The following is a 26,421-nucleotide window of genomic DNA, read 5'->3' as shown; positions in this document are numbered from 1 at the left end:
TCTCTTCCAAATGAAAGGAATTATAAAACTAGATCACCACATTCCTTTGTTACATGGCTTTCATATCTGAAAATCTGGTTTCCATGAGTGTGCAGCTCATGCTTTGCATGTAAGCATGATCTGCCCAAAGACTCTTTTTCACATGGTTCCTCTTTCCATCCTGTCCAAATCAATTTATCCCTCCGGGGCTGCATCATATCATTAAGCCTTGTGATCTCCTCAGCCTCCTCCATTAAATGCTTCTGGTTCAGTATCCTAGGCATTCCTGGTATCCTTCAGTGACTATGTGTGACACATGGACAGCAAAGTGGCACAGCTAGTAGAGCTGCTGCCTCACAGCGCCAGAGACCCAAGTTCAATCCAGTACTCAGAAGTTGTCTGTATGTAATTTACATGTTCTTTCTGTGGCCGCATGTGTTTCCTCCGGGTGCTCCATTTTTCTCCAACATCCCATACATGTGCGGGGTTGTAGGTTATTCAGCTCTGTAATTACCCCAAGTGTGGCGAGAGTTAATGAGAAAGTAAGATAACAGAGAAATAGTGTGATTGGATGATCGATGGTCAGTGTGGACTCTGTGGGCTCCATGCTGTATCTCTAAACTAAACTGAACATGCTTTTGCCCAAATAAAACATAATTGTCACTTGTTTGACTACATCTGCATAACCACTTTCTGCAACATCTCTGTCAGTCTGCACGTGCACATAAAAATGATAATCTCAAATACCTTGTGATGACTTTGTACATATGCATTTGTAAAACATATCCAAACCAAAGATCACAGCAAGTTAGTTTCTCAACTTATAATCTCCGTGCCGGTCAGACCTCCTCTTATACTAGCTGAGCCACTGTGAAGATCATTTCTTGAAGGCTCTTTTCCAGACCTTGAACATTTGCACAGAAACCATTGAGTCCTTGGTGTTTTTATTTGATCCTTCATCTTCTACCATAATTGAATCACACAGCTCATTGACTCTGAGTCCACATCCATGTATTATCTTGCTTTGGATATATGCTGTGCGTCCAGTTAAGACACTGAATTTTGTACTTGGATTAGCCTGTACATTTGACATCATGTCTCAGTATTTCTCTCTAATAGTCTGCAAAATGATCAATGGTTCAAATGAACAAGAGTACTTTGTTGAACAAAAGTGTATTCTGAATAACAGGATCTTTATTATATGTTACTTCCATACAGAGATAAGTTCTATCCTGATCTACAATTATATGTTTTTAAGTAACATTCAAAAGGCATGATTACATGTACTAATATTTAGAGCCACTATCAATATTACATAAGCCATAGACATAAGCTGAAGAAGGGTTCCGACCCGAAATATCTCCCATCCTTTTTCTCCAGAGATGCTGCCTGACCCGCTGAGTTCCGCCAGCACTTTGTGTCTATCTTCGGTATAAACCAGAATTTGCAGTTCTTTCTGGCACAAGCCATTTCTGCTCTAATACCCAAGATCCAGAAAAAGTCCCAATGAGTTGTAAGGTAGTAAATGTCATTAGTCTTCAAGAAAGGGAGTTAGGAAAGAGTACCTATGGCCCACTTATCCTGGCAGCAGCTGTCAAGTAATAAGTAAATCATGATTTGATTAAACAGTCACCCCTGGTTTGCTAAAAGAGGAATCATGTTTGACAACCTTTCCCATTTGGACAATATACTTGGCAGACAGATAATTGTTGAAGGAACTTGGGAAGATGTTGGGTACATCATTGGATGTGACATTTCTGCTTTTGAATAGCTCTTTGAGATGCTGCATAAAATGTTGAAGCACAAAATAAGAGCACATAGAATTGCAGTAAAACATTTGATTTAGTGGCACAGCTGATAGAGCTGCTGTCTCACAGTGCCAGAGACCCAATTTTGATCCTGACCTCGGGTGCTGTCTGTAGGGAGTTTCAACATTCTCCCTGTGACTACAAGGGTTTCCTCCGAACACACGCGTTTTCTACCACGTCCCAAACACGGGTGGGTTTGTAGGTTAATCGGCTTCTGTAAATTGACCTAGTGTGTAGGGAGTGGATGCGAAAGTGGAACAGCATAGAACTAGTGTGAATGAGTGACCGATGGTCAGTGGTAGGTTGAAGGAGCTGTTTCAATGCTGTTTCTCTAAACTCAACTGAACTAAACTAAAGGGATTGGCAGAGGGGAGAAAACAATGAAAACAAAGGTCATTTTCAGGTTGGCAAACAGTCTTTGGGCCAGGTGTCATCAGTATCTGTGCGGGGGCTTCAGCCAACATGTATTAATGACTTTGATGAGGGGAATGGTTGCAACACATCCAGGTTTGGCAATGATAGAAAGCTAAGAACAGTGGGTTGTAGTGTGTAGAGTGTGTAGGTTGTTTTGTGTGGCTGCCAGCACAGACAAATAGAAGACAGCAATTCCTAACTCATCAGTGAATCGGCTACTCAACTTCAAGTTGTAGTCAGGATCGAACTCGGGGGCTCTTACATCGTCAGAGACCCGAGTTTGATTCTGACTGTGGGTGCTTCGCTGTTCGGTGTGTGTACGTTCTCCCCATGACCTGCGTGGGTTTTCTCTGGGATCTTCGGTTTCCTCCCACACTCCAAAGACGTACAGGTTTGTAGGTTAATTAGCTTGGTATAAATGTAAATTGTCCCAAGTGTGTGTAGGATACTGTTAATGTGCAGGGATCGCTGGTCAGTGCGGATGCGGTGGCCGAAGGGCCTATTTCCGTGCTGGTGCAACAACGTATCGGGCATCACATGATGCAAAGCTGTTCAGAGAGTTATTCTACACATGCTTATGACACTGTTATGTCATACGAAATAACAGAAGATGCAACAAAATTCACTGGATTGATTCCTTGATTGAGAGTAGAGATTGACTGGGATTATAGTCTGGAGTCTAGAATGAGAGATGGTCAAATAAGGTCATAAGTGATAGGAGCAGAATTAGACCATTCGGCGCATCACGTCTACTCTGCCATTCAATCATGGCTGATCTATCTCTCCCATTCTCCTGCCTTCTCCCCATAACTCCTGACACCTGTGCTAATCAAGAATTTATCTATCGCTGTCTTAAAATGTCCATTGCACAGCCTTCTCTGGCAAAGAATTCCACAGATTCACCACCCTCTGACTAAAGAAATTTCTCCTTATCTCCTTCCTAAAAGAACGTCCTTTAATTCTGAGGCTATGACCTCAAGTCCGAGACTCTCCCACTAGTGGAACATCCTCTCCATGTCCACGCTATGCAAGCTTTTCACTATTCGGTATATTTCAATGGTCTCCCCTCATTCTTCTAAATTCCAGCAAGTACAGGCCCAGTGCCATCAAACGCTCATCATATGTTAACCCACTCATTCCTGGGATTAGAAAGATCAAAGATACAGCTTTACCTGCTGAGTTACTCCAGCACGTTATGTCCTGTAGAGCTGTAATAATGGTAACAATTTGTGCTTCGTTACCTTCACAAATCTTAAATCGAGGACAATAGGCCATATTAATTGGTTATGTACTTATTGTTCCAAAGCACACACTGCACTTATAGGCGCTTACAAAAGCATAGGATGGAATTACAGATGCTGGTTTAAACCGAAGATAGACCCAAAAAGCTGGAGCAACTCAGTGGGTCAGGCAGCATCTCTGGAGAAAAGAAAAGTTGACATTTTGGGATGAGACCCTTCTTCAGACTGAGAGTCAGGGGAAAGGGAAACAAGTGATATAGATGGTGATATATATATATAGAGAGAGATATAGAACAATTTAATGAAAGATAGGCATAAAAGTATCAATGATCAAGGAAAGCCGGAACCCACAATGGTGCATTGTTGGCGGTGGGCTAGGTGGTAACGAGTTATGCAGACAATGAAACTCAACAGGATGACGGTGAAACTAGTACGACAGCTACAGTGGGAGAGGAAACCTAAGGGTTACTTGAAGTTCGCGAAAACAAAATTCATACCACTGGGTTGCTAGTTGCTCGAAGGGCCGAATGGCCTCCTCCTGCACATATTTTGTATGTTTCTAAGTTTCTATGAAATATGAGATACTTTTCCTCCAATTTGCATTAGGGTTCACTCTGACAATGGAGGAGGCCACAATTTACATTAGGGTTCACTCTGACATTGGAGGAGGCCCAGGACAGAAAGGTGGGAATGGGAAGGGGAATTAAATTGTTTGGCAACCCGGAGATCACGCAGGGTAAGGCGGACTGACGGTAGGTATTCAGCGAAAAACGATCGCCCAGTCTACGCTTGGTCTCGCCGATACTTAATATTATAGGTGCTTATTCTATGTATGTAATTCTAAATGCCATACACTCTATTGTTATATGTTTGCCTGCTTTATTTCTGTCAAAGAACGCAACTATTTTATTTTTGTACAATTACAGTTATTTTATGTTCGTAAGATCTGCAGCAAATTCTCAGCTTATGCTACCATTTAAGAAGATGGCCAGATGAATACATAACCATGAATAATTCAAACCTGTCCAATTTGTTTGTCCAATTTGGTCAAGAGCATTTTATTCTCATATGTACTGAAATGGAACAATGACATTCTTACTAGCAGCAGCAGCAGCATTACAGGTTCATTCAACCATCCACTTACTCCCATTGTTTCCCTTGCAACACTTGGGAATCATTTTGTTTTTAATATGTCAAGTCATTAAGGTATCATTCCGAGTGAGGTTTATTGGATATGGTCAGAATATTCCAGTTTTCTGCCAAAAGCACTAACTTATTCTAAAAATGGGTGCGAACGAGCAAATGTCATTATCAAGAACTCGGGTTACATAGAAACATGGAAACATAGAAAATAAGTGCAGGAGTAGACCATTCGGCCCTTCGAGCATGTTCGTTCAATGAAAACACAGTGCAAATTTCATTTTTAAGCTGGTAGATTAAAGCTTCAAGATATCAAATCATTCTTAATTCTAATATATCAATTATTCATTCACTAATGTGGATATTCATTCCATGAAAATGCAATCAATGAAACAATAGCAGGTTGAAACAATAATGTAAAACGAACACTTCAATGATTCAAGTTAAACACAAATAAAATGACTTTGTTTCCAACTGTGCTCAACACGCTCACCTTAATTTCTCGTACCTAATTTGAATAAATATTATTGCAGACAATAGTTTATCCTGGGGATGGAGTTGTAATAACAGGCTGAGATGTGGTTGGAAGCTGGGATTGATTGGTTGCATAAAAGAACAAGAAAATTAGGGCATAGTGTAAACAAACACTTGGTTCTATACTGGTAACACTCAGTAAGTTTGCTGTAAATGTGAAACAAGATTATTGATTCAACTCAATGAACTTCCATTGGGACTGATGAAAGATATAGGTGTTAATTGTTACAAAACTGAAAATCATTATTCCAAACGTGTATCAAATCTGGCTATTTGCAAAATTTCTCAACATCGGACTTGACATCGTCAGTGTTTTGACCATCAATGTACATTTCTTATTTAGAGCATTTCCTGAGGAAAATTAATATATTTTCTGCTTTGGATATAGTCATCCACTCAGAGCAAAGCTTGTTTTCAAAGCATTTTACTGGTTAACTGATTTAAAGGGTGCTTCGTACAACATACCCACCCTTTCGCAAATCATTGTCTTGCACACTAGAGGCTACCAACCTATTGGGAGGCTGTCATTATTAAAACAACAACTCTGCTTGAGGTGTAGTGACATTTGTGCACATTACCTCCTTGCCATGAATGCTTGCATATTGGAGATAGACACAAAAAGCTGGAGTAACTCAGCAGGTCAGACAGCATCTCTGCAGAAAATGAATTGGTGACGTTTCGGGTCGAGTCCCTTCTTCAGACCATTCAGGTCTCGACCCTGGTTTTCTCCAGAGACGCTGGGTTACTCCAGCTTTTTGTGTCTATCTTTGGTTTAAACCAGCATCTGCAATTCCTTCCTACAATATTTTGTCTGCTTCCATGCTTGCCTTGTTTACCATGCTGCTCAAGATACCCATTCCCGGGTGGAAATGTCTGTGGGTTGAGGGAAGAGGGAAAGAATGTTTAGTTCCGGTGGCTGTGGTTCTTCCAGGTCTCTGAGCTTTCACTGAGCCTAATCTGAGAGTGATTGTCAGCTTCCATAACTAAAGCTATAGCCACAGGCTGTGCCGAGATATCACATTGAACTTTGCAGCCCCCAGGTTATTTCAGATTGTGTCAGCAATCTGGCCCATGTCTCTTTCAGTTTGCTGCACATTGCATTTGCTACACAGTTCAGGACAAGGTTATATACTTAATCCTCCACTCTTACCACAACTTTGCCATCAGGATACAACCTAACTCTGTAGCAGGAGGAGGAGGAACAGATGAAACGGGTTGAAATGCTGGGTGCCATGGCAGACTGAAGAAACAAGGAAGCTCATTTCTGGACATGCTGCTCCGTTGTCTTAGGTTTCTCAAGAAGCTTATTAGGCTCAAGAACCCAGGTCTGCACCCAGGGAGGGAGATAACAAGCATGTAAATGTTGAGCCCACTTGTAAGACCTTATGTTATATTCAACTGCAATGTTCAGATATTGCTGCCTGAATCTCACTCTTTACACGCTGCAATTGACAATAGCTCTGATCGTTTCCTGAAGTCTCAAACCTTGCCTGCTTGTTGCACAGGTCAGCTCCCTGTAGTTGTTCAATCTCCATTCTCAGACTGGATATTTCCTATGATTATGTGAATGAAGCCACCAAATGAAAACTTTCTTGTCTTCAAAATAATTTGTTTTGGCTCAAACTGGTAGTCAATCCCCAATGGTTCATCATTACTGAGAGGTGCAACAATCATGCTGTTATCATCAAAAACTGTGCTCTTTAGAACTTCTCAACATACAAAGAGCAATTAGTTAGAACCATCGGGTAGATGCATCGTATTCTTAGCGATGAGTGGTGTTATTTGAGCTCTGCAGTCTATGAACTCACGACCAAATGATTGCTTTTATCACTCCCAGTGAAGTCTGGAAGATCTCATTCTGTGATTGTAAAGCTAGATATCTCTGCTGTTAGAATAGTTATTGAACAAAAGTTTTCTATCCAGAGGTAGAGAACAGTGATAGGGGGTTTGGTGATAATCAGTCACCTTTTAATATATTTATTTACTGGGATACAAGCATCACTGACAAGAGTCGCATCGATCCCACAGCCAAGATACCTACAAGCTCAGTGGCTTGCTGCTCATTTCAGAAAACTTTTAAGGATCAACTTCATGGATGGGTCAAAAGTTACATTTTGGTTAAACGAGTTTTGTAAGTTTGCTGATAATTTTAGACCCTCAGGGATTGAAAGGATGTAGGATCAGGAAAGAAAGTGCATGAGAAGGACAGTCTTAATAAATGCAGTGCAGTCTTGAAGGGAAGTGTGCCCTACTCCTAATTCTTAAATTCTGAAAGACCGCAGTGAAAAAAAAGTGTTAACTATGTACAGAGAGTGTGGACAAATTACAAAAGGAAACATACCTAATGATGTATGCTTGGGACACAGGAAATAAAACACGAGAACAATATCAAAGGGAATGAAATTGACAGGTAATCAGTCATAAGGAACAAGGAGAGTGATGGTGTTTGAAGGGAGGGCACAAAGCCCTAATGATCAGTGGCAATGAAAAATGGAAGTCAAATATAGGGGTAAATAAAGGGGGTTTAAGGGAGTGGAGTTATGAAAGTCAAGACATTAGTTGAAGAAATGAAGGAGGACAAAGAAATATTTGAGGGGAATCCCACATTAAAAAAAATACAATTGAATATGCGGACAGTTTTATAAATGTGATGGGTTTTAAAATGTCCAGTCTTCATGGAATTATTGTGAATACTACTGAGCCTAAAACATGTAATTTATTTTAAAGCTTCAATCCTTTGTTAAAATATGTTTAATTTGTAATTATTTTTGTCTGAAACCTTGCAATGTGTTTTGGCTGATACAAGAACAATACAGGGTTACGTGGTGAAATTCTGCACACTTGCGCCTGTGACTAACCAAGTGTATTTTAAGTCATTTCTAGGAGTCGTAAACGCTTTAAGAATCATGCTATTACTGTGAATACACTTACAGTCAGTGGCATGGATCCACTCAGACACGTAAAGATTAAAGAGAAATTGTAAAAGCCTCAGCCATTTATATCAGGAAGCATCAATCATATATTTGCCATGTAACTTTATTACTTTTCAGATAACGCAAATGTTAGTCCTGGTAACAAATCCTCTGCTTTCCAAGGACATATATATCATAGTAATGGTTTCACTACTCAACATATGGGTGACTGATTGATTGGTGGAGTGCAAGACATAAGTTATGGCTAAGTAACTGCAAAATTAACAGGAACCAACCTAACTCAGTTTCATTCTTTTCTTGATATGCTATAATAGGAATTAATATATACAGTTATTAATATCTTGCTGATAGTTCTCAAACAGTACTTCATATTTCAAATCTTTATTGGTATATGGGAAATCACTTAGTTCTGTGGTGTCAAATCAAATTCACACAAATATTGACTGTGGTGCATGAGCTGAAATTCTGAGTTGCATTAGAGTTGCAAGCTTTCGTAAGTGTCATCATATCAGTGTTTCGGAGATAATATTGGCAACAGACTTCACGCTGCACCCATCCAAATGGGGTAAAACTAGTTACGGTTCACAAACCAGAACATCCCATTTACCAAGGCACTTTGTACTGAGCAAATGCCACCAAGAATTTACTCCCATTAACTCTTTAGAAGGATGAGGGGAACACCTCGTTGAAACTTACTGAATAGTGAAAGCCCTGGTTGGAGTAGATGTGGAAAGGGTGTTTCCACCAGTGGGAGAGTCTGGGACCAGAGACTGTTGCCTCAGACTAAAAGGATGTACCATTAAAAAGGAGATGAAGAGGAGTTTCTTTAGTCAGAGAGTGGTGAATCTGTGGAATTCATTGCTTGCTACAGAAGTCTGTGGAGGCCAAGTCATTGGATATTTTTAAGGTGGAGATTGACAGATTCTTGATTCGTATGGGTGTCAGGAGTTATGGGGATAAGGCAGGAGAATGGGGCTGAGGGAAAGATGTCAGCCATGATTGAATGACTGTGTCAACTGGATGGGCCGAATGGCCTAATTCTGCTCTTATAACTTGTGATCTCATGAACTTAACATCTATTTGATTCTGTTCAAATTATAAACCGTCTGCATTTCCTTGACATAATCCTTAAGTTTTGCTGCATGAAGGCACAGGAAACTGCAGATGCTGGAGTCTTCCTGGAGGAACTCACTAGGGTCAGGCAACATCTGTGGAGGTTTTGAGTAAGGGCCTCAACCTGAAAGATTGTCTGTATATTCGCTCCACAGATGCTGCCTGACCAACTGAATTCCTTGTTGTGTGTGCTTTGTTAAATTACCTTGTCCATTGTTCAATGTGGAACAGCTTCCAGCAAAGTCCTCCCTGAGATCCCCTTTTGTATAATTCATGAGTCACATCTAAAACAATTTGAATGACAGAACAAAAATGCTTTGGTGAGGAAAAGGCCAAAGCTTACAAGAATTAAACAGAATCCTCAAGTTTCTCAGTTACCTTGCATTGTCAGGCATTCAGCAAGAATGTATGACCCATGGTGATTCTGCCTCAGCCTCTTCCACACCAAGGATAACAAACCCAGCTCTACACAACCAATATGCTCCATCCCAGATAATATCCTAGTGAATCCGCACTGTGCGCCTTCTCCAGTCGAGTGTTTTATTAAACATATATTCCAAAATGAAAAATGAAATTGTGACTTGCAGCAGCACAACACATATGTAAACATTGTACTCAGCAGACAAAAATGAACGACAAAAAATACAATATATAAAAACAAACAATATAGTACAAAGACAAAGGCAAGCCCCAAGTCTCCTAACGCAGAGTTGTGCCAGTGTGGAGTACTTCAGGTATTGCATGAGAGAAAATATAAATAGAGTACTGAAGAAAGGGTTACAACTCCACAGTGTAGATAAAAAATAAATGGCAAGGCCACAAAGAGGTAGGTTGGAAGATCGGGTAATTCATCCCTTGCATATGAGAAGTTTGTTGAAGAGTCAGTTAACAACAGGGAAGAAGTTAATCTTTAATCTGGTGGTGGTCACAAAAAGCTGGAGTAACTCAGCGGGACAGGCAACATCTCTGGAGAGAAGGAATGGGTGACGTTTCGGGTCATGACCCTTCTTCAGACTGGTTAGGGATAAGGAAAACAAGATACATAGACGATGATGTGCAGAGGTAAAGAACAATGAATAGAAATGCAAAAAAGTTACAATGATAAAGGAAACAGGCCATTGTTAGCTGTTTGTAAGGTGAAAACGAGAAGCTAGTGTGACTTGGGTGGTGGAGGGATAGAGAGACAGCGAATGCTACCTGAAGTGGGAGAAATCAAGAATCATACCACTGGGCGAAATCAAGATTCATACCACTGGGCTGTAAGCTGCCCAAGCGAAATATGAGATGCTGTTCCTCCCCCATTTTCAAGCTTTTGCATCTTTTTGCCCAACAGAAAACATACACATTTCTTAAAGGATTGGACTGGCTAGATGCAGGAAAAAAATTCCCCATGTTGGGGGAGTCCAGATCCAGGGGTCACAGTTTAAGAATAAGGGGTAGGCCATTTAGGACTGAGATGAGGAAAAACCTCTTCACCCAGAGAGTTGTGAATCTGTGGAATTCTCTGCCACAGAAGGCAGTGGAGGCCAATTCATTGGATGTTTTCCAGAAAGTTAGATTTAGCTCTTAGGGCTAAAGGAATCAAGGGATAAGGGGAAAAAGCAGGAACGGGTTACTGATTTTCGATGATCAGCCATGATCATATTGAATGGCGGTGCTGGCTTGAAGGGCCGAATGGCCTACTTCTGCATCTATTTTTCTATGTTTAGATATTTCTATGGAATAGAAAGCTGGAAGAGAGATGGGGCAGGACAAAATGCTAGTAATGCCGATTAATTTAATGGATAGATTGATGGAGATAGTCATTGCTGGCACTCCTGTTAAACAAATGATACTTGCTAATTATCAGCCTATGAAGATATATTACCTGCAGTTTGTTGGTGTGACAGGACATCAAGTAAAAGTGTTAACATTGTGCTGAATCATTTGTCTATTTGCTTGAAACACTTGACAGTCAGTTTATTGTCCGATAATACTTTAATATGAAAGATAGACACAAAGTGCTGGAGTAACTCTGTGGGTCAGGCAGTGGAGTGGCCATTTGGCTTAATTTTGTGTGTCATAGTTATGGCATTTGCCTTTAAATTTAGTCTGCCCGTAATTATGTGGGTGGAATTTATTACGTAGTCGTAGGTGTGTCTCTGGAGAAAAAGTGTGAATGACGTTTCGGGTCAGGACCCATCTTCAGACCTGAAGTAGGGCTTCGACCGGAAAGGTCACCAATCCTTTATCTCCTGAGATGCTGCTGTTGAGTTACTCCAGCACTTTGTGTCTATCTTTGGTATAAACCAGCATCTCCAGGACTTTGTTTCTACAATATTTTTATATGTATGGCAGATGGACTTTGCTACTTCTTGCTCTCCTAGGTTTTGATTACAGATTTTTTTAAATGGCAGTGGCTACATCCCAAGACAGAGTGATATGTAAGAGGAAAATAATCAGTTAGATTGCACTTCTAGAGTGTTGCCTCATTCCTTCCAAGTACCAGTTGGAGAATTGGTTTGATCCTGCAGAATTTCAAATACATTCTGCTGATTAACAAGACTCCATGGAGGGAGTGCATTTTTGCTGAACTTACACTGAGTTTGTGTGCACAATTTTGGGACTTTCAAAGGTATGTTCCATCATCAGAGAGGTTCCTATCAAATCGCTGAACAGTTGATCAAACAAAAATATATTCATAGGTGAACAATATAAGTTCAAGTGAGTTTATTGTCATGTGTCCCTGATAGGACAATGAAATTCTTGCTTTGCTTCAGCACACAGAACATAGTAGGCATTTACTACAAAATGAAGCAACATAAGCAACAATTCATGAATAATAAAACTTTGTTGTAAAATAAACCACTGAAATAAAGTGTAATTATAATTGAGGAAACAAGGAACTGCAGATGCTGGTGTACAAACAGAGACACAAAGTGCTGGAGTAACTCAGAGATTACGGATGTTCTTAGTAATCTCTGGAGAACACCACCTCCAGTTTAAATTCCATTTGGAATATTTTGGAGGACCAAGAAACCAAGAACCAAGAACCAAGAACCAAGAACATGGATTGGTGATGCCTTGGGTCAGGTCGAAGAAGGGTCCCGACGCGAAACGTCACCCAGCTATGTTCTCCAGAGATGCTGCCTGTTCCATTGAGTTATTCCAGCACTGTGCATCTTTAGTTATAATTGAGATGATCGATAGACATGTTTGTAATCTTGTATTTTCTATAAATGATGTTGGAGGCACAGGTGCTCAGCCCAGGTATCACCTGTGGGAAGTTAACTCATAAGTAGCCTTCAAAACAAATGATCAGCAAATATACATCTCCATTGCTCTTCCAATTCAAAATCTTGCTTTATTTCTTCATTTTGAAAAAAAAATGGCCAGACAGACAGCAGCACTCTGACATTCAGATAGTTAAATTTATTAAAGTGAAGCAATAAGTAGAATTGAAAACAAAATGTGAAGTTAACTAAAATGCCAAATGCAGAAATAAGTAAAGCAATTTTATTTGAACATGCTCATTTTTAATTTGTGGATTAAGCTTTGTAATGTCCTCTGAAGTCATTTAAGTCTTAGATTCTGTCCCTCTTCAAATATATTACAAGATTTGAGAGGTGATTTCCGTGGTATTATGCTTATTTCATTTCCTGCCAATAAATGCATCCTGCCAGAACCACCATCAACAGCCAGCATAATGCAGCTCCATTAAGATTGTAATTCTGCACATTGAGTTTGGCAGGCAAATTGCATAAAGTATTTACTTTGGATAACTGCGCAATTCCACACATAATTTTCATCCAGATTACTGATTATACCCAAATGCGAAATTCCCATTTCCTTCACTTTTTTAATGACTGATCTGGAATGCCTGCTGGAAATGAACATTTGATCTTGATTTTTGATACCTGGATTTGCTGAAGTTGTCCTTTCTTTATTGCAAGTAACTTGCTGTTTTAAAGCCTTTTCCTCAATCCAAATATCAACACTTTGAAACATGTTTCCTCAATTTTAACCATTTTCCGCTGTGCTTCTCTTCAAGCTTTGGATAAAAACATCAGGGGGTTTGTTGATAAAAACTAAAGGAGGTCATTCGAAGCTGGGCAAATTGATGAATTCTCATAATGTTTGGCCAAATATTCTGCTTTGTGAAATTTAAAAGTTTGTTTCCTCTGGTGAGGAAGATGGTGAATGTTTCCAGCTGATACCAATTGATTTAATATTACAAGATCAGCAGTAAAGGAATTACTGATAGGTGTTTCATATATGCATATCTATTGACGTGCGAGAATGTAATTTTTTTTAATACACTGGAACGTCTGAATCATGTAGAAATGTTGGGTGTAAAATCCCCAAATCCCAGAATAATCAAAAAAGACAGTGAACATGTGAATCTCTACATCATGCAATGAAGAAAAGCCTTAATTATTTTTGTGTAATTTGTGTCAGCTATATTCACTGATAACGTAACTACTTTGCTTGTGGTTGATTTAGAAACTATTGTGGATGGGGCATGTTAGTTGATCTGTTTCAGATGATCTATGAGCTATCTCGAATCATGCTTTCAAGTTATAATGTAATTTACAAATTTAAAAATAAGAGGGTACTTACATATGTGAGTTTAATTAGTAATGTATGATTGAAAGCACATTGACAGGAACGGGGTACTGATTGGGGATGATCAGCCATGATCACATTGAATGGCGGTGCTGGCTCAAAGGGCCGAATGGCCTACTCCTGCACCTATTGTCTATTGTCTATTGACTCAACCTGTGCAGTGCAGTGCACCTGGTAATTAGAAACGTGTTTGTAATGAGGGGAATTAAGAATCATGCCTTCAGTTTGCATTAAATTTTAGTTGCTCTTGATTCACTTACACTTAGCTAGAGTGTTGTGGCCCCAGAGATGACCATTTCCTGAACGCAAGCCATAATGACACCATTTGAGCTCTATCTCGACTGCGCATGCTACATTAAAGGTGGCCTGCCCTGAAGTCACCAACTCTTTCTGCTCAGTTGGCCACCACACGGACCGCTGGTTAAGAGAGTGGCGAGAAAAACTAAATGCAGACTGTTCCCCATGCTGTAAACTAAGCTGAGCAGTTTTCCATTTTGCTGTTATGAAAGCCATCTACAATCGTATTCATTCAGAAACTTCTTTTTATCTGCTACCTGTGGTCGGATGCTTTAACCTATTTCGAGTAGATGTATTAATCTGTGAGTATTTTAACGTCCTTTAAAAGCAATTCACAGCACTGTAACTTTGATCTTTGTTTGTTGCTGACAAAGAAGCACTTCTGACAGTTACTTCATAAAATATTCATATAACATTATTAGACACATGCAGTCATGCAGTCTGGGTTTAGGTAAAATATTTAATTTTGAGTAGAAATTGGATGGACAGGCCAACAGATACGAAACAGATCCATCTGGCACAGGAGAAGGCATAATGACTTTAAAAGCTTTGGGTACATTAAATGATTTTCGCAATCACTGTCTTTTGAAGCATAGTTTATTTTTCAGTGGGTTTAAGATAACAAATTGCCTCAAATTATGTTTTAAGAGCAGTTCATGGAAAATTGAGTGTAATTAGTAGGTGGCAATACTTGAAAAGAGAAAAGCTATTACCAGAAAACACGCATTTGCCTTTCCTTGCCAAGGAGCATTTTAATTTAAAAACACAACAGTAGTGTATGATAAGTTAAAATGCTCTATTTATGAGTGTCAAATGCTCGATAACAACATAAGAAAATATATGCAGAGACCAGAAGCATTCATCACGAGGCTGTCCATGCTACTTACCTGGGTGCATAATAGCTTCAAAATTTGATTTGAAACTTGTCTGGGGGTTGGTGTCTCAATGTAAAATGTTGGTATTGATTTTTGTGGTTTTCAATCATTTTAGTCAGAGTTAAAATATTCAGATCCAAATAGCACTATGTTTGTGCTGCATTGCAATCACAGAAGCTGCAGTGATAAAATGATCAAGGAGGTATTTGGAAATTCAGAGGAAGGTGCTCAATAATGAAGATAAACCAGTTCAAAATTTAGAACGTGAAGAGAAATTGGGACGATTTCTACTAATGGTTATGAAATACCTGTGCATGACAAACTACTTTTTCTCTGATTGATGAAGCGTAGTGCAGTTGGATTTCTGCTAATTTGAGCAAGTTTTAGCAACAGAACCTGTGGAATTACAAGAACTATCACAAAGCATTGCAAAATGAAATCAAGTCCATATGTGTAAATTAAATAAATTGTTTTTAAAATAATTTTACCTGCAGTCAATGCACCTTCAGAAAGGTGCAGAATGATGTGTTGTCAGCAATTTGTACCTATTAACAAGTCTTTGAAGAAGTTTTACAATTTGTCCTTAATTACAGCAGAATTAGTGGAAGCATTTTAAAAGTATTTACATATTTAAATATTTTTAAATACTTTAAAAAAAAAGGTGACCACAGTGAAATGAGATTAGTAAATGGTTCAGCATAGCTTTGAAGGTAGACAAATATGCTGGAGAAAATCAGCAGGTGAGGCAGCATCTATGGAGTGAAGGAAATAGGCAACATTTTGGGTCGAGACCCTTCTTCAGACTGATGTGAGGGTGGGGGGAGCGGGAAGAAGAAAGGAAGAGGCGGAGACAGTGGGCTGAGGGAGAGCTGAGAAGGGGAGGAGAAAGCAGGGACCTGAAATTAGATAAGTCAATGTTCATAGCGCTTTGAAGTCATTTTCAGTTATTTCAAAGTTGGGTTAGAAAACTAGTAGACCAGGTCATTGAATAAAATGACATTGTTTACAATTTATAAACCCACTTTGAGCATAAATGTAAACTGGTATCAGGATTTTTTTTTCTTCATTTGTTGAAGCTTTGTGTTATTTTTGCAATCATGTTTTAGGGGATATTTTTTCTGTATTTTTCTATGTTCTCTCAACCTCCCTGTTGTGTCTAAACTAGAAACTCTATCCTGGTGGTTAACAACAATTTAATATTTTTGATTATTGTCAAAAATGTAACACAGGTAGTTTGTAAAAGAATAATTGTGTTGCAGAGGTAAAACGGCAAAATACTGTGGCATTACTTGCATGGTTGTCTGACTATCTTGCAAATCTATTAAAATACACCATGCCCATTTGTTAAAACATACTGAAATGAAAGAGAGAGACAAAAATGTTTTGTGCCTTTCACATTCCTTTCAGAATGTTACAATGTGCTTGAAGGAACTGCAGATGCTGGTTTAAATCGAAGATAGACACAAAATGCTGGAGTAACTCAGCATCTCAGTTTCAGGCAGCATCTCTGGAGAGAAGAAATGGGTGACGTTTCGGTTCGAGACTCTTCAGACTGATCTGTTCCAATATGCTTTATATACAATGCAGGACGTTTGAAGTGTGCTCACTGTTTCAAACTGGAAAATATAACAGGAAAAACAACCACAAACAGCAACTTGATGATGACCATATTGGAAGGATAAAGGTTAGCAAGGACACTGGGAACAATTACAATTCATTGAGTTCATGACAACATTCAGGGGAATATCTGTGTGTATTTCTCTTGAGACTGACAGATTTCGTTGCTGACTCAATTTTGGCAAAACAAGGAAAATATGCAGTGCAATAGATTGGAAAGTTCCATTTAATTTCTGACATACAGCTTCTTATCTGTCCTTTATAAATGAAATAAAGATTTAACCATTGTTGTTGCTGTAAACTGCTTAACTGAAGCTGCTCGTGGATCAGGAGGAATTGTCACTCAATTGGTAATTCATTTAAGGAAATAGTAGGATGACTGATCGGTGGAATGGAAAGAGAATGTTTAACACTATTTGCGTGAATTTCCCAAGTGCTTTCAGTTCCAGCTCCTGTTAGTACACAACCCTTCAACTGACAAAGATGGCAGCTGGCTTTTTCTGCTTCTACATTTCTTTTGTCAGGTACTTTACAGTAAATGAAATGATTGGGTGAGAATCATAACACACTGCAGCTCGAACATGCATAGCATAATTTGTACAGTATAATAAAATACTAAGGTTATATAATGGGTCAGAAGTACAAAAACATTGAATTATGCAACTGTCCAAAGAGCTTGGCCGAAGAGCAGGATTATATATTGAGTGGTGAGAAATTTTGAAAGGTTTAAAAACGAAAAAATATATATACATTGTGTTAGATCTAGCTGGCTAATGGAACAGCCATTAGTTGTGGGGAAATGTGAAGGCAATTCTTTCAAAGAACAGAACATTTGGTGAGAAGTTATTACACTGCAGGTGTCATACAGGTTAACTTTAAATGAAAATCTAATATTTAGATCTTTTAGATTAAAAGTTCTGAATTTCAGTGAGGACGGGCTAAGGCCAAATATCAACAAAGCTGCCCCTCAGTTTCCTATTAAATCTTTCCCATATTCAGCCTGGGAAGATGATTATGTGGATTCACCCTATTGATCCCCCTCATTATTTTTAATAGATCTCCATTTGGTCACCCCTCAGTGCTCCAAGGATTAAAGTTCTAACTTGCCCATCATCCCTGTTGCTCAGGCCCACCAGTCCTGACAACATCTTCATAAAAATTCTCTGCACTTTCCAGCTTAGTGGCATCTTTCCTGTGGCAAGGTAACCAAATTGAACACAATTCTCCAAATGCATCCTTATCAGCACCTTGAACAACTGTAACATAACATTCCAACTTCTACAGTAAATTCCCTGACTGAAGTTTGGTGTGCCAATGGTCGTCTTCACCATCGTACTACTTTCAGGAAACTATATACTGATGTTCCTAGATCCTTCTTCCTCCCCAGGGCCCTACCGTTCACAGTGGAGGTCCTGGCCTGGTTTCATTTCCCAAAAAGCACCATATCTCACTTAACTGAATTGTACAATTCCTTAGCCCACTTGCCCAGCTGATCAAGGTCATGCTGTAATTCTTGACAACAATCTTCAGTGACTATGACACCATTATTTTACTGATAACTGCAAACTTACTAATCATGCCTTAAACATTCTCATCCAAATTGTTGACAAACAAAAATGGGGGGCAGCACCAATCCTCCAAGCGCAGCACGCATAGGCCTCCAGTCCAAAAAAACAACCTTCCAGTATCATCCTCTGCTTCCTATCATGAAGCAAAATCAGTAAACAATTAATTAAATTCGCGAGACATGATCATCCATGCACAAAACCATTCTGACCATCCCTAATCAATCAAGTACCTCTTCAAATACATCTATATGTTATACCTCACAATCCTCTCCTGTAACTTTCCGACCACAGATGTTACACCTACTGGTCAATATTTCCCAGGGTAATCTTTGCAGCCCTTCATGGGCAGGCACAATGTTAGCCATCCTCCAGTCTTCCGGCAGCTTATTATGAACCTTCTCTGCCTCAAAGCGCGGTGGAGGCAGGTTCTCTGGATGCTTTCAAGAGAGAGCTAGATAGGGCTCTTAAAAATAGCGGAGTCAGGGGATATGGGGAGAAGGCAGGAACGGGGTACTGATTGGGGATGATCAGCCATGATCACATTGAATGGCGGTGCTGGCTCGAAGGGCCGAATGGCCTACTCCTGCACCTATTGTCTACTGTCTATTAAATCTGATGATGATTCATATACAGTATCTCAGCCTGGGCTACTGCATTTCTTATTTAGCTTTCCACAGTGTCCTTGGATATAACTGGGATGTTTATTTAACTTCATATGCCTTCGGACATTCAGCATGTCCTCAACTCTATTAGGGACTGTCCTCAAAACATCATCATTAACTTTCCCAAGTAAAAACCATCATATCTTTCTCTGTGGTAAAACATGGGAGAAATATTCATTATAAATTTTAAAATAGATAGTGACTGGATTTAGTTTAAAATACACAAATCTCATGGATAACAAAGAGAGAAGTAATAAAACTAAGAATTTCTGATACCACAGCCCTATTATCCCTGTCACATTTTGAGTAACATCACAATGAGATGTGGTTTAAATGGAACAATTTCTCCAACATCACAATCATTTACCACAATTATGGCAGATCATGGATCCTGCCTAATGTTTACTAATGGATTTGGTGCAACACATCTGCCAGTAAATCCAGAAGATAGACACAGAAAGGTGGAGTACCTTAGAGGGTCAGGCAGCATCTCTGGAGAAAATGAATAGGTGACGTTTTGGGCCGAGACCCTTCATCCTTTTGATCCAGAATGTCACCTATTTATTTTCTACAGAGATGCTGCCTGACCCGCTGAGTTACTCAAGCATTTTACGCCTATCTCTGGTGTAAGACAGCATCTGCAGTTCCTTCCTGCACAGTAAATCCAGAACCTGTGCTTGACAGAACAAATGTTGAAGGCCCAGCCACGCTGCGACGCATAATGACCATTCATAACATCTGACACATTTTTGTTTATTCCCTGTATATTCTGTTTTTGACATATCTATTTTTATGTGTGAAGGGAATAAAGGAATTACGGGGTTTGTGGAGGGAAGTGCATTTCAGGTAAAAGATCAGATCATTTACCTGCATGGTGAAAGCACTAGGACCAGAATGGTGTGCTAGCTGTTTCAATTCTATGCTGTTTTGCCATGATTCAATTTGGGCAGCACAGTGGCGCAGCGGTAGAGTTACTATCTTACAGCTCTTACAGCACCAGAGACCCAGGTTCGATCCTGACTATGGGTGCTTGTCCGTACGGAGTTTGTATGTGGGTTTTCTCCGAGATTTTCGGTTTCCTCCCACACTTCAAAATTGTACAGGTTTGTAGGTTAATTGGCTTGGTACAAGTGTTAATTGTCCCGAGTGTGTGTAGGATAGTGTCAATGTGCGGGGATCACCTGTCGGTAAGCACTCGGTTGTACAAAGCACCTGTTTCCCTGCTGTGTCTCTAAACTAAACTAAACTAAAGTTTCATAGCTAATGCAGTGCAGTACGAATATATGTATGCCTGAAGGACCATGCAGCAAAATCGGTTTCAGCATTTTAACTTATTTCCCCATTAATAAAGATTTAATTAATAGACAATAGGTGCAGGAGTAGGCCATTCAGCCCTTCAAGCCAGCACAGCCATTCATTGTGATCATGGCTGATCATTCACATTCAATACCCCGTTCCTGCCTTTTCATCATATTCCCTGACTGCGCTATATTTAAGAGCTCTATCTTTTGATTTTCTCATTGAAAATTATCCTTTTTGTAAAAATTGCATATTTTCTAAACATATTTCTGAATGAAAAAATAGCCAATGCACTTTGTGCTCTAGAAGTCAAACGGTACATGACTATTGTACAGGGTTTTTTTTTTTTTGCAGCACTATTAATGTCTGGGAGAGGAAAGTGAGTGATTGTCAAAGCACCTTTGTAAGATTACTCTGTAACCCTTATGTTGAGAAAATGCAGCGTCAGTTGCAGGAATGCATACTCGTACAAGTAGTTTTGTTCATGAGTAATTTTGTAAGTACATAGTAGAACATGGTTATTTTATTACACTGTACTTCACTATTATTGATTCTGTAATAGAGTTCACATGAGTCAAATCTCAAAACATAAATTTTCCTTACTTCATTCCTTCACCATAATGCAAATTAATGCAAATTTATACTTGAACAGCAGTGAAAAATTTGAATTATAGGCAGCGTATTATCAATGTATGAGGTCTGAAACAGTGCAAATATACCAATGAACAAATTTAATGTTTCAATTATTTGATGACAGTCATCTCTTAAATGTGATAATTTTTTTGTGAGCATCACATTTATTTGGTATTCACATTCAATTGCGTAATGGATTTCAGGATGGTTTAATTTTAGTTTAGTTGAGAGATAGTGTGGAAACAGGCCTTTGGCCCACTGAGTCCATACTGACTGGCGATCCCCGCACATTAACACACACAAGGGACAATTTTACAATTATATCAAGCCAATTAACGTACAAACCTGTATGTACTTGGAGTTTGAGAGGAAACCGGAGATCCCAGAGAGAACCCACGCAGGGCACGGGGAGAACCTATAAACTCCATACAGATAGCACCCCTAGTCAGGATCAAACTCGTGACTGGCGCTGTTAGGCAGCAACTCTACCTCTGCACCATCTTCTTGATGCATTCTTACTGTATCTTTCTGCATACAAAAGTTGGTAGTAAAATAAATACAGTATTTATTCTGGGTTTCCATTTATCACTTGTTAAAAGTATTTTATTGAGGCAATATAAATAGTATATAAAGTCTTGATTTTTTTTAAATGTAATTCTTAAAATTTGACTGGTAAGGTATCTTCATTGCTTGTGTTTTTATCGAGGAACTGGTAAAGTAGTCCATATCAAGGACACCCAACCTCTTCACCAGTAATTCAAGTGGAATAAGAAAGGCAGGGAGCAGGACACCTAATTATGCTGAAAATGAAATTGTGCAATTATTTTATTGCTGGGACCTTCGATATTATGCTACATTATGATTAATATGTGTGCTTAGGTACAGAGGATTCGGTCTCCCAAAATAGTGGAAATTTAAATGGCTTTCTACTCATTATTTTTATGGCTGTTCAAATAACTGCTCTTTGGGTAGGTTTCAGAGAAGTTTAATTTTTAGGTTATTATATGAATGAAAACTCATCATTGCAAATCATGGTGAATGATTATGATGTTTTTATTATACACCGTTTTTACATTTTTAAGAAATCTTGAGAGAAATTGCGATGAATAATGACGCGAAACACATCATATCTTACCTTTTGATTGTACATCTAAAATCTGTGCATTTCTTTTGTGAGGTCAGCATCCCTCTTCCCATCAGAACTGCCCCTCCATCGACTCCTTTAAGTCGAGACTTAAAACTCATCCCTTCTCTTAAGCCTTTCTTGACGTCCTCTGAGCGAGGGCTATATGTATGTATTTATGTATGTATTTAATCTATGAACCACTGTTGCATAACGTTAGTACCTCCACAAATGTAAAGCAATTTGGCCAACGAGAGTTTGATTTTTAAATATGCTATATAAATAAAAGTGACTTGACTTGACTCAGGTTATTAATATTTCCAGGTAAAATGTACACCAACATATTATTTCAACTTATTCATGTCTTTAGTGCTAGCATTTTAATATAAAAGCCATTTGATTATGAATCAAATTTACTTTATGACTTTAGAAAAATGACATTTACCTCCCCTGAATTGAGAATAATGCTAGACTTTAAATCTTCCCTTTTTTCACTTTAGTTTAGTTTAGTTCAGAGTTACAGCGCGGAAACAGGCCCTTCGGCCCACCGAGTCTGCGCCGACAATTTACATTTATACAAAGCCAATTAACCGATAAACCTGAACGTCTTTGGAGTGTGGGAGAAAACCGAAGATCTTGGAGAAAACCCACGCGGTCACCGGGAGAACGTACAAACTCTGTACAGACAGCATCCGTAGTTGGAATCGAACCTGGGTCTCTGGCACTGAAAGCACTGTAAGGCAGCAACTCTACTGTTGCACCACCGTGCTCTGTTTTATACTGTAAAAGTGCATCTCACATATGGAGTACCTGTTCAGAATGTAATTCGAGCAATTTTGAGAGCAATTGAGGATTAAAAAGATGATGTTTATATATAAAAAATTTCCACTTGAATAGTTTTTCAAGGCATCTGTCTAATTATTTTTGATTCAAATACCATAATAAGAATGATTTGGGGGAAATGAGGTAACATTTCTTGGAGCTAAGGACGGCAGACATCCTTGTGTTGTTGAGCTGGTGTGTCTGCTCAATTCTTTTTGAAAACTGTTCCAGGAAAATGTAGTCAATTGTTGGCACATTTCCATAGCCCAGTAGAAGTTGCTTAAGTAATCTGTGTTGCATCAGTCTACTTTCCATCCGTAGGATTGTTCTCTGAGGGACCAATTTTATTAGTGAAATTTTAATAATTTTGCACAAGTGAACATTTGCAAGTAAGATTGATAAGTTTATGCATGCATTACATGTCCACTGTTCTTTATAGCGTGTTCTTTTGGACTAATTTCAACATATGCACCTTTGCAACAACTTCAGCCCAATCAATAGTCATGTTTGCTCAACTTGAAGGACATTTTGAAAGGGTTCCTTGCCAATTTGCGATCTCCTATCTGTTTGCAAAAGAAAGTTGGATAGTTTCGAGAAAGTGTGTTTGAAGTTCTTGCATCACAATGCCATCAAAACCGCAGCATGGTGAAGATATATTGATTACACAACAAACATTCCCCATCCAAGTAAGAATACAATAGACAATAGGTGCAGGAGTAGGCCATTTGGCCCTTCGAACCAGCACTGCCATTCAATGTGATCATGGCTGATCATCCACAATCAGTACCCCGTCCTGCCTTCTCCCCATATCCCTTGACTCCGCTATCTTTAAGAGCTCCATCTAACTTTCTCTTGAAAGCATTCTGTGAATTGGCCTCCACTGCCTTCTGAGGCTAAGAATTCCACAGATTCATAACTCTCTGGGTGAAAAAGTTTTTCCTCATCTCTGTTTTAAATGGCCTACCCCTTATTCTTAAACTGTTGCCCCTGGTTCTGGACTCCCCCAACATCCAGAACATGTTTTCTGCCTTAATAATCTTATATGTTTCAATAAGACCCCTTCTCATCCTTCTAAATTCCAGTGTATACAAGCCCAGTCATTCCATTCTATCAACATATGACAGTCCCGCCATCCTGGGAATTAACCTTGTGAACCTACGCTGCACTCCCTCAATAGCAAAAATGTCCTTCCTTAAATTTGGAGACCAAAACTGCACACAATACTGCACACAATCCTCCAGGTGTGGTCTCACTAGGGCCCTGTACAACTGCAGAGAGACCTCTTTGTTCCTATATTCCTCTTGTTATGAAGACCAACTTGCCATTAGCTGTCTTCGCTGCCTGCATGCTTACTTTCAGTGACTGATGAACAAGGACACCCAGATCTCGTTGTACTTCCTCCTTTCCTAACTTGACACCATTCAGATAATAATCTGCCTTCCTATTCTTGACACCAAAGTGGATAACCTCACATTTATCCACATTAAACTGCATCTGCCATGCATCTGCCCACTCGCCCAACCTGTCCAAGTCACCCTGCATCCTCAAAGCATCCTTCTCACAGTTCACACTGCCACCCAGCTTTGTGTCATCTGCAAATTTACTTTTAATCCCTTCATCTAAATTATTAATGTATATTGTGAATAGCTGCGGTCCCAACATTGAGCCTTGTGTGACCCCACTAGTCACTGCCTGCCATTTTGAAAGGGTCACGTTAATCCCTACTGTTAATGCCTGTATGTGTAGCAGCACATGCAATACATTTATCTGAACTAATCCAACCAGAAACTTTGTTTCACTATTGCTCCCATTACAAATGTCTGATGACAGGATCTGCAGCTAATGTTAAATTAGTGGTTAGAATATTTATAATTTATGACTTGCTTGATAATGCATACAGCATGTACAATTTCCCAGTATAACACCAAAACATTTCCAAGCATTGCTGATCCTTCCAGTCACAATCTTTCATGGTGAATTATATTTGACCTATGCTGCTGTCACTTCGCAGAAAACAATTGCTTGCAACAATAGCTGCTGCTTGGTGCTACTTGTAAAGCAATTTTGTGGTGCTGAAAAAGTAAAAGAATGTTAAAAATGGTAAGTAGTACCTGGCCCTATCATTGAGCAAAATGCTGTGCTTGAAATGTTCTGTGAAACACCAGTAGATTATCTCACCTAAAGATAGTTTAGTCGCATTGTGAGCCACACAAGGTTAAAAATAAAATGAGTTGCATATATTAAAGAAAGTGATGGTTATTCTGAAGTGCATTGCAGCATGCAATATAGTGTGAGGATTATCATGCCACTCAAGCTTTGATTTGGGATAATGCATGGAATTGGTTATGCATCTTGCTGGGTTTTTTTGAGATCTTGGAGTGCACAAATGACAGCCATTTTTATTTGTTGTGGGAGAAACACTGTTAGATATTTCTGAATTCTTGTTAAGCCTCAGTCAAGAAGCGAAGTCTTCATCAGAATAACTCATTTGCACTATCTGCTTGAAAACCATTCCAGTCAGTCAGTTTGTAAGCACCTAATTATCACAATGACATTTAAATGAAAGGAAATTAAGTGCCACATTTAACTTACAGGGCACAGCCTTAAATAAAACTTAAGCATTTGTCGTCTCAACAAGTCATCATTATAATCATAACATTGTTTTGTCTTTGGCCCAGTTATATTTTTGTTTACCCACATTATTCATTATTAAGGAACTTGGCAGATCCTTAACCTTCAACAAAAATGATTCAGAGTGTACATAAATAGATGGGAGATACACGGATCTCAACCAGGATGTGCGTTTTTATTGAAGAGACCTTTGCAGACTTCCGCTGGAACATTCTGTACACATAGTTGCAACCAAACAAGCAATTGGTCACACTTTCTTACTGGGGTGGCAGTCCAAAAATAACAATTACTACTTGCAAGGAATATTATACTCCTTTGCTTTGATTGTTTTTCCAAAAGAATACTTGACTGACTGAAGAATTTATCTGACGCATGGAATTGAGACCACCTGGGATCATGTCCGTGCTACAGGTTCCACTTGTATTGAGCTTGCAGCTCTCATCTGTATCCACCTATTGTTAAAGTCCGATTCGCTTCAATAGACGACAACACAATAAAGTTAGTAAAGCAGTAAGCCTTTATTACGCCAGGCGGGAGTGGAAAGGACAACGCTGGGTATCTATCCTCAGATACACAGAGCTCCTTGTGTTCCACTCGAAGATGTAATGTTCAATCAGATGTACTTATACCCCTACAGCCAGCAATTCAGCAATTCTTTATCTACAGAACATTCTCGTACAGTCCCACCATGTCCATATATGGTAATATTAAAGCTCTGTAGTCCCTTCCGAATTCAGAAAAGCTATTGTCTATATATGGTTTTGCTCAAAGAAGGAGTATTCCTTAACTCTGCACATTCAAGAGGTCTTGCTTCTGACCTTGATGACTCAGTGTATATACATTTCAATCTGGCTGACTATTCAGACTAAAGGGCAAGGTACCCATTTTGTATTCTTCTAAATCTACAAGCAGAGTTTCATTGTTGTAACCTACTAACATCATAATTACTTTAACTCTTTCACTATCACTTGCCAGACTTTGTCTCGCCCCCCAGTTCTCTATCAGCCTTCTATCTCTCTCCCCCCCCCCCACCCCTCACCGATAATCAGTCTGCAGAAGGGTCCTGACCCAAACTCTCGCCTATCCATGTCCCCCAGAGATGCTGCCTGACCCACTGAGTTACTCCA

The 26,421-nt window shown here is 39.2% G+C and overlaps 1 protein-coding gene across 5 annotated transcripts in view; it reads left to right on the top strand.

Moving 5' to 3' along the window:
• Nucleotides 1-26,421, top strand: part of cntn3 (contactin 3) — a 1,582,783-nt gene that overhangs the window by 537,342 nt on the left and 1,019,020 nt on the right. The gene's annotated exons all lie outside the window — the stretch shown is intronic.

This window comes from Amblyraja radiata, chromosome 18 (assembly GCF_010909765.2).
Source record: "Amblyraja radiata isolate CabotCenter1 chromosome 18, sAmbRad1.1.pri, whole genome shotgun sequence".
Lineage (NCBI taxonomy): Eukaryota > Metazoa > Chordata > Chondrichthyes > Rajiformes > Rajidae > Amblyraja > Amblyraja radiata.
Note: the sequence above shows the minus strand (reverse complement) of the source record. Positions and strands in the feature narration are given on the sequence as shown.